This window comes from Vulpes lagopus, chromosome 7 (genome assembly GCF_018345385.1).
Source record: "Vulpes lagopus strain Blue_001 chromosome 7, ASM1834538v1, whole genome shotgun sequence".
NCBI lineage: Eukaryota > Metazoa > Chordata > Mammalia > Carnivora > Canidae > Vulpes > Vulpes lagopus.
In genome coordinates, this window is record NC_054830.1 from 18,776,712 (window position 1) to 18,788,936 (window position 12,225).

General features: G+C 43.4%; 1 protein-coding gene across 1 annotated transcript in view; it reads left to right on the top strand.

Annotated features, from left to right (window-relative positions):
- Positions 1-630: 630 nt before the first annotated feature.
- RBM6 (RNA binding motif protein 6) overlaps positions 631-12,225 on the top strand; it is a 122,104-nt gene continuing 110,509 nt past the window's right edge. The window contains exon 1 of the mRNA XM_041761443.1: positions 631-812. The gene's annotated coding sequence lies outside the window, so the exon portion shown is untranslated. The remainder of the gene's footprint in view (positions 813-12,225) is intronic.

Genomic DNA, 12,225 nt, shown 5'->3' on the forward strand with positions numbered 1-12,225 from the left:
GACCTCCCACAAGTCGCTCTTGGCCAGATTTATTTCCTGAGATCCAGCAAGGTCCTGTGGAAGCTGGGTGGATTTTCCCTCATTGGCAGGACTACTGAACCTTTAACATAGGTGGTATTTGCTTGATATTCTTGAGCAGGGGATTGCCTAACTTGGAAACCCATCAGAAGGAAAGGGGGAGGAGCCTCTGATTACTGCTTCTCTAATTCAAACGCTTCTCTTGCACCTATCCTCGGGTCTTGGGCCAAAGGGTTAAGCTGGACAGAGGGGGTCAGGATCAGGCGCTTGTGTGGGCCTTCCTTCCTTGGAAGACTTAGGCGGGAGAAGTCTCCCTTCCATTGCCTTTACAAAGACAGGAAAGAAGGTGGCCTCAAACTAGGCAGACCAAAGCCTGATCCGTGCTCCCGGTGGGGAGCAAACCTAGGGCAGGCCAATCCAAAGGCCGACCTCACTTCTCGCTCAACTCTAAAGAGAACACCGGAAGACAAGCCAGGGTCTAAACCACAACCCCCAGCAGGCCCCGCGAACGTGGAGAGGCACGTCCTCTCATTGGACGCCGGCGTGCAGCGTGCCTTCACGCCTGGCTCCCGTACACAGCCCCGCCCCCCCACGCGCGGGGCACGGCGGGAGTGGAGTCGGAGCGACCTGCCGCTGTACTCTATCTCCCGGCGGGCAGAGCGCTGAAGGCGGCGGCGCGGCGCCTTTGTGGAGGCAGCGGCCCGGCGCGGAGGAAGTTCCGGTCTCCGCGACGCTGGGTCGGTGGCGGCGGCTGAGGATTAGGAGGAGCGGGCCGTGGAGGCCGCGCTGCCTCGGTAAGGGCCTAGGGCAGTGGAGAGGGCGTGCCGGGGCCTGCGGGGAGGGAGGCGGCCTGCCAGGCCGCTACTGAAGTCGCGGGTCCGCGAGGCCTGGCAGCTGCGGCTTCGGTGTCGCGGGGCGGCCGCGGCCTCGCTCGGGAAGAAGAGAGCCAAGTGGCGGTGTGGTGAGGGAGGTGCCGCCCTCGGGAGGAACGCCCCGGAACGGTCGCGGGCCCGGGGCGGGGCCCGGCGCGGCGGTAGAATTACCGGTGCAGCCTCGGGGCTGTCGGCTGCGGGTAGGGGCCTGGCGCGTGGTTACGGTTTGGTGCTTCTGGTCTGTGGAGCCGCAGGCGGGCCCTTCTTCCTTTTTTCCTGCTTTTGCAGGAATCTGATCCAGTTCTGAGGCATTGCTTGAGAAAGAGGCCTTCCTGTGCCTGGCACGTAGTTTCGTCCTTAGATCTGGCTAGGCACGAGTGGGCTCGGCCGTGTCACCGGGTGTGCGAGCTCGGAGCCCGGCACGCGGGGCTGTAGAACCTGGAGGCAGGGGAGTGGTCTGGTGGGTTCTGCGCCCGTTGGGAGAATGTGGGAGGAGGGATTTTTTTTTTTTTTTTTTTTGTATTTTCTTTTCAGATTCCTTTTGGCATTGTAAATCTGTGTTTTCCTCCTAACTTTAGTAGTGATTCAACTCTAGGAGTGCCTTTTTTTTTTTTTAAAGGACCATGTTTTGTAAGGTACATACACTTTTAAGGGTAATGGTATTTTTTGCATATTCCAGCTTTGCAGGTGAAGGTCAGAGTTGCTGGATCTAAGTGAAGGAGTTCAGTAGACATTTATTTGTTTGTTTGTTTATTTATTTATATTTTATTCATGAAAGAGAGAGAGAGAGAGAGGCAGAGACACAGGCAGAGGGAGAAGCAGGCTCCATGCAGGGAGCCCGACATGGGACTCGATCCCGGGTCTCCAGGATCGTGCCCTGGGCTGAAGGCGGCCCTAAACCGCTGAGCCACCCGGGCTGCCCAGTTCAGTAGACTCTGATGAGCCTGGTCGCTTGGTTCATTTTCTGAACTCTGGATTGTGCCCTAGGTTTGTTTTCGACTTTCTGTTGAGTAATGCCACCAGTGTGAATAGTTTATAATGTCAACATCAGCAAACTTGTGAGGACTATAGGCAGAGGTATCAAGAACTGATGGGTGACAATGAAACTAGCAACGTGTAAAGCACATTGCTTAACTAATGGCCTGTTACTATTTTGGTGAAACACAGACAAGTTGGACCTGAACCTTGTCTCATTAATTAGCACCTAACTGGGTACTTAACCTATAGGATAGGTACTAGGTCTCTTTTCTGGGCATCTTCACTCTTCTTTCTTCTTTCTTTTCTTTTTCTTTTTCTTTTTCTTTTCTTTTCTTTTCTTTTCTTTTCTTTTCTTTTCTTTTCTTTCTTTCTTTCTTTCTTTCTTTCTTTCTTTCTTTCTTTCTTTCTTTCTTTCTTTCTTTCTTTCTTCTTTCTTCTTCTTTCTTCTTCTTCCTGACTTTTATTATTTATTCGTGAGAAACACAGAGAGAGAGGCAGAGACATAGAGGGAGAAGCAGGCTCCATGCAGGAAGCCTGATGTGGGACTCCATCCCAAGACTATGAGATCACTCCCTGAGCCAAAGGCAGATGCTCAACCACTGAGCCACTCAGGTGTTCCTGCAGCACCCTTCTTTATAGAATTCTGTTACCAGACTTGAGTTTTTGCTGCCTTTAGGATCCTAGGTTGTTGTAGCCTTTCAGAGGAGACTTGTCAAAGCCTGGGTTGGGGAGGTGAGTGCATGTTACTAAATGAGCTCTCTTATTGCAAATACTTGAGCAAGGTTATACTCTTCTGCCAAAGTTTAAATGTATAAACTACTGTTAAAAATCAGATTCAGGGTTGTAATAAAATTAAAACTATTAGAAATTTATGAAATTTTAAAGATCATAACTCATTCCTGGATGGTCTTTTTTTAGCCATATACCAAGTGCTTAGAATTAATTTTTCTGCCATACTTCCACAGTACCTTCTTCATCTCATTTACTTAGTTAATGGGGCATCTGTTGAATGCCTTTTATAACCCTCCTGTCAATGCTGTGGGACTCAGAATAGCAGAGTAGGTAACTGGTGGAGCTCTAGAATCTGATAGGTTTTGAATCCTTGACTCCTCCACTAATTCAGTTACATTGGATAAATTACCCTTAGTTTCCTTACATGTGAAATGAGGTTCTTGTGAGGTTTTATGTAATGCTTAGAACAGTGCTTGGAGGGGATCCCTGGGTGGCTCAGCGGTTTAGTGCCTGCCTTTGGCCCAGGGCGTGATCCTGGAGTCCCGGGATCGAGTCCCACATCAGGCTCCCCGCATGAGGCCTGCTTCTCCCTCTGCCTGTGTCTCTGCCTCTCTCTCTCTGTGTCTCTCATGAATAAATAAATCTTTTTTTTTTTTTTTTAAAAGAACAGTGCTTGGTGTGTAGAAAGTGTCCACTAAATGTTAACCACCTCTGTTGTCTTTTCGCTTTATTGAGATGTAGTTTGTAATTCATGTGCCATACAATTAACCATTTAGAGTGTGTAATTCAATACTTTTTATATATTACATTGCTAATTTCTTTCCAAAGGTGTGGTAAATATATTTTGTTACATAAATGTAACAAAATTTGCTATTTAAACCACTTCTTTTTATTTTTTTTTTTTATTTTTTATTTATTTATGATAGTCACAGAGAGAGAGAGGCAGAGACACAGGCAGAGGGAGAAGCGGGCTCCATGCACCGGGAGCCCGACGTGGGATTCGATCCCGGGTCTCCAGGATCGCGCCCTGGGCCAAAGGCAGGCGCCAAACCGCTGCGCCACCCAGGGATCCCTGATTTTTTTTTTAAAGTTTATTTATTTAAGGAATCTCTGTACCTAGCATGGGCTCCAACTTATTACCTGGAAATCAAGAGCCACACAATCTTCTGATTGAGCCAGCCAGACACCCCTAAGCCATTTTTAAGTGTAAAATTCAGTGCATTAATTACATACATAGTGTAGTGCAACCATCCCCACTATTTCCAAAACCTTTTTGTCATCCCAAACAAACTCTTATCCATTAGCAAATAACTTATTGTTCCCTTCCTTCAGCCCCTGGTGGCCCCTAATTTATAGTCTGTCAATGTGAATTTCTCTGTTTTAGGTATCCCATGCAAGTGAAATCATTCAATATTTATCCTTTCATGTCTGACATATTTCACTTACCATAATGTTTTCATGGTCTATTCACATCATAGCATGTATGCAAACTTCATTCCTTTTTTTAAAAGTTTATTTATTTATTTATCTCTACATCCAACATGGGGCCCAAACTTACAACCCCAAGAGTTGCTCACTCTTCTGACTAAGCCAGCCCGGCACCCCAAACTTCATTCCTTATTTATTTTTTAATTAAAAAAAATCTTTTAACAGAGAGAGGGGGAGAGAGCACAAGCAGGGGGAATAGCAAGGAGAGTGAGAAGCAGACTCCCTGCTAAGCAGGGAGCTGAAGTGGGGCTTGATCCCAGGACCCTCAGATCATGACCTGAGCTGAAAGGCCGATGCTTATCCAACTGAGCCATCCAGGTGCCTGTGTCTCTCATGAATAAATAAATAAAATCTTAAAAAAAAAATCATTCTGTTATGAACATAGACATATGCATTTTCTGGATATTAATCTTTTTTAAAATTTTTTAATTTATTTTTTATTTATGATAGGCACACAGTGAGAGAGAGAGGCAGAGACATAGGCAGAGGGAGAAGCAGGCTCCATGCACTGGGAGCCCGACATGGGATTCGAACCCGGGTCCCCAGGATCGCGCCCTGGGCCAAAGGCAGGCGCCAAACCACTGCGCCACCCAGGGATCCCTGGATATTAATCTTTTATTGGATATGTGATTTGCAGATATTTTCTCCCAATCTCTGTGGTGTCCTTTTACTCTATTGATAGTGTTCTTTGATGCAGAAGTTTTTCATTTTGATGAAGTCCAGTTTTGTCTGTTTTTCTTTTGTTGACTGTGCCTTTGGTGTCATAGCCAAGAGATCGTTGCCAAATCCAATGCATGAAGCTTTTCTCTTTTTTTTTTTTTATTTTTTTATTTTTATTTTTATTTTTTGCTTTTCTCTTTTTATTGTAAGGGTTTTATAGTTCTAGCTCTTACATTTAGGTCTTTGATCCATTTTGAGATAATTTTATATGTGGTGGTAGGAAAAGGTCCCACTTCATTCTTTTGCATTTGGATATCCAAGTTTTCCTGTGAGCATCTTATGAAAGAAGAAAAGACTGTCTTTTCTTCTTTTTTTTTTTTTTTTTTGATTTTTTTTTTTTTAATTTTTATTTATTTATGATAGTCACACAGAGAGAGAGAGAGAGAGAGGCAGAGACACAGGCAGAGGGAGAAGCAGGCTTCATGCACCGGGAGCCTGACGTGGGATTCGATCCCGGGTCTCCAGGATCGCGCCCTGGGCCAAAGGCAGGCGCCAAACCGCTGCGCCACCCAGGGATCCCGACTGTCTTTTCTTCTTGATAGTCTTGGCAGCCTTGTTGAAAATATCCTGACCCCCCCCCCAAAAAAAAAAATCCTGACCATATATGTAAGAATTTATTTCTGGGTTCTCTATTTCACTGATCTGTATGTTTGTCCTTATACCAATACCACATTGTTTTGATAACTGTAGCTTTGTAGTAAGTTTTGAAATCAGGAAGTGTAAGTCCTCTAATTCTTTTTTTTTTTTTTTAAGGTTTTATTTATTTATTCATGAGAGATGGGGGGCAGAGGGGCAGAAGCAGAGGCAGAGGGAGAAGCAGGCTCCATGCAGGGAGCCTGACGTGGGACTTGATCCCGGGTCTCCAGGATCACACCCTGGGCCGAAGGCTGCGCTAAACTGCTGAGCCACCTGGGCTGCTCTCTAATTCTTTTTCAAGACTGTTTTTGGCTCTTCAGAGTCCTTTGAAAAAAATTTTTTAAAAGATTTTATTTATTTATTGATGAGAGACACAGAGAGAGAGAGAGCACCAGAGAGAGGCAGAGACAGGCAGAGGGAGAAGCAGGCTCTATGCAGGGAGCCTGATGTGGGACTCGATCCCAGGTCTCTAGAATCACTCCCCAGTTTAGCGCTGAAGGTGGTGCTAAACCGCTGAGCCACCGGGGCTGCCCAGCTTTTGAAATTCTATATGAATTTCAGGATGGGTTTTTTTTTTTTTCTGAGCATTGGCTTTAGAACCAGATGGTCTTGAGTTTGCATATTAGCTTTTACTCATACTATTTTGGGGCAAGTCTTAACCTATTTGAGCTTCAGTTGCATGGTCTCTAAAGTGGGAATAGTAACTTGAGTTTATCCTACAGAGGACTTGTGATAATTAAATGAGAAAACCCATGTAAAGTCCTTAACTGGGGCAGACTCAGCACTCAGTTGTACTTGTCTTTATCACTTTTCATTTTGGAGAGTTGGATGAAACCTACTAAGGAAGATCCTTTCCAGCTTAATGTTATTATGATTCTAAAAACCTGAGCATGGTAGCAGTAGTAATAATATTTATTACCTTGTTTTAAAATTCTTCAAAACTTTTTTTTGAGGGATCCCTGGGTGGCGCAGCGGTTTGGCGCCTGCCTTTGGCCCAGGGCGCGATCCTGGAGACCCGGGATCGAATCCCACATCGGGCTCCCGGTGCATGGAGCCTGTTTCTCCCTCCGCCTGTGTCTCTGCCTCTCTCTCTCTCTGTGACTATCATAAATAAAAAAAATTAAAAAAAAAAAAAAAAAAAAAAAAAAAAAAAAAAACTTTTTTTTGAGACATAGTTTCCATATTGAAAAATTCCTCCATTGTAAGGGCTCAACTTGGTGTAATTATCACTACTCTTCAGATTTAGAATATTTCAAAAAAAAAAAAAAAAAAAAAAAAAAGAATATTTCCCACACCTCAGAACATTGCTTAGTTCCTGTTTGTTGTTTATTCCCACTTCTCCAACTGCAAGTCCTACTACTTGCAAATCTACTGATTTGCTTCCTGTCTTTGTAGTTTTATGTTTTCTAGAAATTTCATATAATTAGAACTATATAATTCTCAATCTTCTGTGTCTGGCTTCTTTCACTTGTAATGTTTTTTGAGGTTCATCCATCCATGTTGTTGAATTCTTTTTTATGGTGTCTCTCTTTGGTTCATCCATTCATCTATTGATAGACATTTGGACTGTTTCCAGTTTGGGACTATTATAAACAATGAGGCTATGAATATGATTGCTTCTTATGCATGATCTGGTTTACTCCTGATAGTAATCGTATGAGTTAGGTACCATTATTCCTATAGTATAGGTGAGCTTTGAGGCATATAGAAGTTAAATAATTTATCTAGGGTGCAATATAAAAAGGTAGGTTCTTCAGACTACGATTTTTAACCTAGGTATACACAAAAACATTCCAGAGAGAGTGTATGTATGTGTCTATGTGAATATATATATATATATATATATATATATATATATATATATATATAAAAGATTTATTTTTTAAAGATTTTATTTATTCATGAGAGAAGCAGAGACCTAGGCAGAGGGAGAAGCAGGCTCCCCGTGGAGAGCCCGATGAGACTCGATCCCAAGACCCTGGGATCAAGATATGAGCCAAAGGCAGACACTTAACCACTAGGCCACCCAGGTGCCCCAAGATTTATTTATTTTATAGAGAGAAAGAGAGAGAATACATGAGCAGGGAGAAGGGTAGAGGGAGGTGGAGGGAGAGAAGCAGACTCTGTGCTAAATGTGGAGCCTAATAGGGCTCAACCTCATGACCCTGATATCATGACCTGATCCAAAATCAGGAGTCTAGTTGCTCTACTGACTTGAGCCATCCAGGTACCCTTGCATATGTATAGTTTTAAATGAATCAGTGTGCAAAACTTCATCTTCCATAAATATTTTTCTAAGAATGAATCTTGTTTCTAAATGTAAGAACTAAAGCCATAAAACTCTTTTTTTTTTTTTTAAAGATTTATTTATTTATTTATTTTTGATAGAGAGGCAGAGACACAGGAGGAGGGAGAAGCAGGCTCCATACTGGGAGCCCGATGCGGGACTTGATCCCGACACTCCAGGATCACGCCCTGGGCCAAAGGCCAAACCTCTGAGCCACCCATAAAACTCTTAGAAGAAACCAGGGAAAGCATCATGCATTGGATTTGGAAATGATCTGGGCACGACACTAAAGGCATAGTCAACAAAAGAAAAAAATAGATAAATTGGACTTCATCAAAATGAAAAACTTTTCTTCACTAAAGAACACTGTCAACAGGGGATCCCTGGGTGGCTCAGCGGTTTGGTGCCTGCCTTTGGCCCAGGGCGCGATCCTGGAGTCCCGGGATCGAGGCCTGCGTCAGGCTCCCGGCATGGAGCCTGCTTCTCCCTCCTCCTGTCTGTCTGTCTGTCTATCTCTCTCTCTCTCTCTCATAAATAAAATAAATCTTTAAAAAAAGTAAAGTATTTAAAAAAAAAAAAAAGAACGCTGTCAACAGAGTAAAAATGGGCAAAGGACTTGAATAGACATTTCTCTAAAGAAGGTTATACAGATGGCCAATAAGCCCATGGAAAAATACTCAACATTGTGAATGATTATGGAAATGCAAATCAAAAAGACAGTGAGATGTCACTTCACACCCATTAGGATGATGACTATTAAAGCAATAACAACATGCTTCCAAAACAGAAAATAACAAGTGTTAGTGATGGTGTGGAGAAATTGGAACTTGTATTATCCTCTTATGGCTACTGTCACACACTACCACAGATGAGGTAGCTTAAATTTTTTTTTTTTAATTTTATTTATTTATGATAGTCATACAGAGAGAAAGAGAGAGAGGCAGAGACACAGGCAGAGGGAGAAGCAGGCTCCATGCGCCGGGAGCCTGATGTGGAATTCGATCCCGGGTCTCCAGGATCGCGCCCTGGGCCAAAGGCAGGCGCCAAACCGCTGCGCCACCCAGGGATCCCCTTTTTTTTTAATTTTTTTTTTTTTTTTTTTAATAGATGAGGTAGCTTAAATAACAAATGTATTTTCTCTCACTCTGGAGGCTAAAGTCCAAGATCAAGGTGTCAGCAGGGTTGGGTTTTTGTGAGGCCTTTCTCCTTGGCTTGTAGAAAGCTGCCCTCTTGCAATGCCCTCTCACAAACTTTCCTCTGTACATCATGCATTTGTAGTATGTAGTATCTCTTCCTCTAACACCAAACCTATTGGATTAGGGTGCCACTCTTTTTTTTATGATTTTATTTATTTATTCATTCGTCCATCCATCCATTCATTCATTCATAAGAGACATAGAGAGAGAGGCAAAGACACAGGCAGAGAGAGAAGCAGGCTCCATGCAGGGAGCCCGATGTGGGACTTGATCCTGTAACTCCAGGATCCTGGGCTGAAAGCAGGCACTCAACTGCTGAACCACCCAGGCGTCCCATGGGTACCACTTTTAAGACCTTAAAAAAAATTTTTTTTTAAAGATTTTGTTTCTTTATTCATGAGACAGAGAGAGAAGCAGAGACATAGGCAGGAGAAGCAGACTCCCTATAGGGAGCCTGATGTGGGACTTTTTTTTTTTTTTTTTTTTTAAGATTTTTATTTATTCATGAGAGACACACACAGAGAGAGGCACAGACACAGGCAGAGGGAGAAGCAGGCTCCATGCAGGGAGCCCGACATGGGACTCGATCCCGGGTGTCCAGGATCACACCCTGGGCGGAAGGCAGGCACTAAACCTCTGAGCCACCCAGGGATTCCCCCTGATGTGGGACTTAATCCCAGAACCCTGGGATTACGCCCTGAGCCAAAGCCAGACGCTCAACCACTGAGCCACTCAGGCGTCCCCGATTCATTCCATTTTTAAAGCTATTATGAATAAAGCTGTTGTGAACATTTTTGTACAAGTTTTCATTTATCTTGGGTAAAAACTTAGAAGCGAAATTGCTAAGTCGTAGGGTAGTGTTTGTCAGGCCAGTTTCTAAAGTGGTTGTACCATCTTGCATTCTTTCCAGCAGTGTATAAGAGTTCTGATTGCTGAAAATCCTTGTGTATTTGCTTTTGTAAGGCTTTTTAATTTTAGTAGTTCTAATGGGTGGGTATTAGGATCTCATTGTGGTTTTAATTTGTTTTCCTTATGACTAATAGTAAGCATTTGTCAGCTGTGTTACAAATATTTGCTTCTGTTCCATAGTTTGCCTATTCATTTTTAAATAGTGTCTTTTGAAGTACAAGTTTTAATTTTAATCTTTTTCTTTTATGGTTAATGCTTTCTGCATCCTTTATCAAATCTTTGCTAACACCAAGCTGAAAAGATTTTCTCCCATGTTTTTTAGAAGATTTATAGTTTTAGCTTCTACATTTATGTCTGATCCATTTTTAATCAGCTTTTAAGTGTGGTGTGATGGTAGGGAAGCAGGTGCCAAGAAAGGGGAATCAGGATATGGTTCTGGAGAGGGAGCCTGAGAAACAGATGCCACATCTAGGAATGGCATCAGGCATGTAAATTCCCCATTTCATATCTGAGGACTCTTGAGGGGCCCTGTAATTAGGATCAATACACTTAAAATCTTTTATTGGAAATTTTGCAAGGGACAAAGGTGCCACCAGCAGCCACAAACTCCAGTTCCCACAGTGCATATTAAAGTTGCTACTGTTTAAAAACTTCTAAGTGGATCTTATTTGGTAGGTGCTCAAACCAACCTTTGCCTGTTGATGCCCCCTTGATGTTTTTAGCTGAGTGTGCTATGGGGCCAAAGCATTTACTTTGGAAAAAATTAGAGTGTTTGGTGCAGAAGCAAGCTACTGCATACTGCAGATAAACTATAGAATCGGACCCCTGGTTCTGCTTTGTTGGCTCTTGGAACTGAAATCATGATTATGATTTTTTTTTTAAAAGATTTATTTATTTATGATAGAGAGAGAGAGAGAAAGAGAGAGTCAGGCAGAGACACAGGAGGAGGGAGAGGCAGGCTCCATGCCGGGAGCCCAACATGGGACTCGATCCCGGGACTCCAGGATCGCGCCCTAGGCCAAAGGCAGGCGCTAAACCGCTGAGCCACCCAGGGATCCCCCCATGATTATGATTAAAAAGGATGGCTCTGGGTATTAGAATTTTGCTGCTAGAAAAATTATAAAATTTTTGGACCTTTGCAAGATGGACCAGAGTGGAAACACTTGCCAAGAAGGTATTTATTTATTTATTTATTTATTTATTTATTTATTTATTTATAAAGGTTTTGTTTATTTATTCATGAGAGACATGCAGAGAGAGAGGCACAGACACAGGCAGAGGGAGAAGCAGGCTCCATGCAGGAAGCTTTATGTGGGATTCAGTGCCAGGACTCCAGGATCACACCCCGGGCCAAAGGTGGTGCTAAACTGCTGAGCCACCCAGGCTGCCCTATTTTTCTTTTTTTAAACAAGATTTATTTATTTTAGACAGAAAGAGAGTACACATGTGAATGGGAGGAGGGGCAGAGGAGAGAATCGCAAGCAGACTCTCCACTGAGCATGAAGCCCAACATAGAGCTCCATCTCACAATCCTGAGATCATGACCTGAACTGAATTCAAGAGTCAACTGAGCCACTCAGGCACCTCCCAAGAATGCTTTTATAGGCAGAGGAGGCTCGAAAACAATCAGTTGCCATCATTGTTCCAACCATAGAGTGCCGACCTACAATGGAGAGTGTTTTTTGCCAAACCCACTGGTCACCTTCCAGGAAACCAGTCTTTAGGTTCTAAAGGAGTGTGACTGCAAAGTTCAGTGGAAGGACGTGGCTAGGAGTGTAGCCTATAGTTTTTTATAATGCTCGCCACCTCCAGAACCACCTGATCCGTGTTCAACTGCTGTTCATTTGGAACCATTTTTCACTTCAATTTCCAAATTCTCATTTGACTATTTACTACTCATCCAGATCTGTACCTGTAATAGTTTCTTTTTTATAAAATATTTTATTTATCCGTTTGACAGAAAGAGCACGAGCACACAAACGGGAGCAACAGAGGGAAAGGGAGAAGCAGGCTCTCTGCTGATCAGGGAGCCCAATGCAGGGCTTGATCCCAGCACGCTGGGATCAGGACCTGAGCCAAAGGCAGATGCTCAACCAACTGAACACACCCCCCCACCCTCCACCGACCCCACAGTAGTTTCATATGCCAGTCTTTAGAACTCAGCAGGGGGTTCTTTTACTGATTGGTGGGTAGCATGTGTTGGTGGGATCTGGTTAGTTGTGGTGGCAGGCCCTTGTCAGTCCCACTTAATGGTTCATTGCCGGCCACAGTTGTGTATGGAATTGATGTTTTAGTACCATTTAATTTCAGAGTTCAGTGATATGGTAGATGACTTGTTCTATACTTCCTAATAGATTCCCACTTTCTTGGCTCCTGTCTTATGTGTATA